Below are 2,353 nucleotides of genomic sequence, written 5' to 3'. Positions count from 1 at the left end.
CTGACAAATTCTTTTAAAAGGTTGATGATGAGGGGACTGCAATCTGTTGTTTGAAAGATTTGGTCGAAAGAGCCAAATAAAATTAAGAAGTTAAGTAAGAACTCCCTTAAATAAGAGAGAACTTTTCAAGGGGGAACTTGCTCAGTTTCACTAAATATTTAAAGGACTTCCATGTGGAAGAGGAATAAAAAGACATGTGCTGATTGGTCCCAGAATGAAAGTCACAAAGAGGTAGATTCTGAATTCAAATACAGGAAAAAAAAAAAAAACAATTTCCAAACAGAACTATGGAACATGTAAGGTGCCATCTCTGAAAGTAATGAGCTCACCTTCATTGTCAATTAGTCAATTAGTCAATAACCATTTATGCAGCATCAATTTTGTGCCAGGCACTATGGGGATATAAAGAAAGTTAAAAGAAAACCTTTGCTTTCATGGAGCTCACAGTCTAATGGGAGGAATAACGTTGTAAGCAAGAAAAGAAACAAAAGGGTTAAATTTTTCGGAATCTTCAAGTGGAATTCAAGCAGTGGAATTGATGCATTCATGATGGACCAGTCAGCCCAAATGAACTTTGTGCTCCCTTCATGGAAGAAAAACACAGTACTCTTCTCATCTGACAGGTGTCTGCCTGTCAAACAAAGGTATTAATTATCCAAACTAACCAATCATCTCTGCTTAAAGAGAAATCCAAAGGCCAGAATTTGCCTTAATTGAAAATCTTTGACCCAAGCCATTTCCATGCCAACAGAAAGTTAGCCAAGATTTGAAATTTCCAAGGAACCTTGTACTTGCCCTGTTTATTGCCATAGCCCCGTGGCACCTTAATAGGGGATAGGAGGAGTCAGTATAAGTGGGGAGGAAAGAAATGAGGATTGATACTGAGGAAGTTCACTCTTTTCTGTGGACCAGTAACTAATGTGTTGATTCAGTTTCCCAGCCATCCATCCCTTGTACCCTAGGACTGGGAGTAAAGGCGGCTTTTCTTCTTTAATCTTAACATATTTTGCACAAAGTGACCAAAATACACAGTGGACAAGAAAGGACTTCCTGTTATACCAGATGGAGGAATGGACTTGCTTCTCTCTCCCTCCCTACTTTCTGTGTGGGCACAATTGAAACTGTGCTAGGGAGTACCCTGGGGATTAAATCTGTAAAAGCTCAGAGGCTAGACTACAGAGATGAATGAAGTGAAAGAACTTTACAAATAGATTAAATACTTCTTAGCCCACAGGCCCCACTCCCCATCATCTCTCAACTAATAGACAAGGTGTGAAAGAATACTCAGGAAGTGACTGGGTGCCTGGAAAGGAAGGTTCACACCTTGGGGTCACCCAAGAAACTGACATTTTCTAAATATTGAGGTAAACTAAGCACAATAAGAATAAACAATATTTTTTCTAGAAAGAATGGAAAGTAGGCTCTAGGAAAGTAGAAGGGAGCAGATCCAAAGAGAAGCATGCAAACGCCTTTCTAGCCCCATAAACCTCTGAAGAAAGCAATTTTCTTCTGTATTACAAGCAAACTTAAGTTGGATATCAACTTAAAATGGAGTAAGTCTGTTTGGTTTCCCAGCTTTCTCTTTTCTTTCCTTCTTTTTCTCTTTCTTTTTTTCTTCTTTCTTTATTCCCTTTTTCTTTCTTTCTTTCTCCCTTCCATCCTTCCTCCTTTCTTTTCTTATTTTGTCTTTTTGTTATGGGATTAGGACTGTTAAAGTTTAAATGGGCCAAGCTAAACTAAAGGACACAGGTTTGGAGTAACTTTCCTTGAGAAGACAAACACACCTTGAGAAGCAAGAGAGATAAGCCCATTAGGCGTATCATCTGCCTGAGTGGTGCGGGGGGGGGGGGGGGGGGGGGGGGGGGGGGGGGGGACTGAGATGGCTCCAGAGATTGGAGCAACCACCTCTCACCTGACTTCTCCCAGCCCACAATAAGGGCTCAGGTGATCACCCCATGACCATCTCTAAAAGCTATGGCCTTTCTCCTGTTGGAGGAGCTAGGTATCTCAGAGAATCATGTGTCTCTGTGCTATCTCCCTTGAGAGAAGTTTGATTTCTCTTTTGGTTCCTTTCTCTAGCACCCAAATAAAATATTATTTTATTCTAATTGGATTTGTGTGTGTGAGGGTGTAATTCTTTAAAAAAGGAATACCTAAGGACCCCCACTAACAACCCATTTCCCTCATGACACTTTCATTCTTTCTTTTTCCCTTTCCTACCTTCCTTTCTTCCTTTCTCCCTTCCTTCCTTCCTTCCATTCTTTATTTTTCCCTTCCATCCTTCCTCCTTTGTTTTCTTCTTTCTTTCCTTTCTTCCTTCCTTTCTTCCTTCCACTTACAGAAATATTGGATA

Source organism: Dromiciops gliroides, chromosome 5 (assembly GCF_019393635.1).
Source record: "Dromiciops gliroides isolate mDroGli1 chromosome 5, mDroGli1.pri, whole genome shotgun sequence".
NCBI classification, from domain to species: Eukaryota; Metazoa; Chordata; class Mammalia; order Microbiotheria; family Microbiotheriidae; genus Dromiciops; species Dromiciops gliroides.
This window is presented reverse-complemented; position numbering follows the sequence as displayed.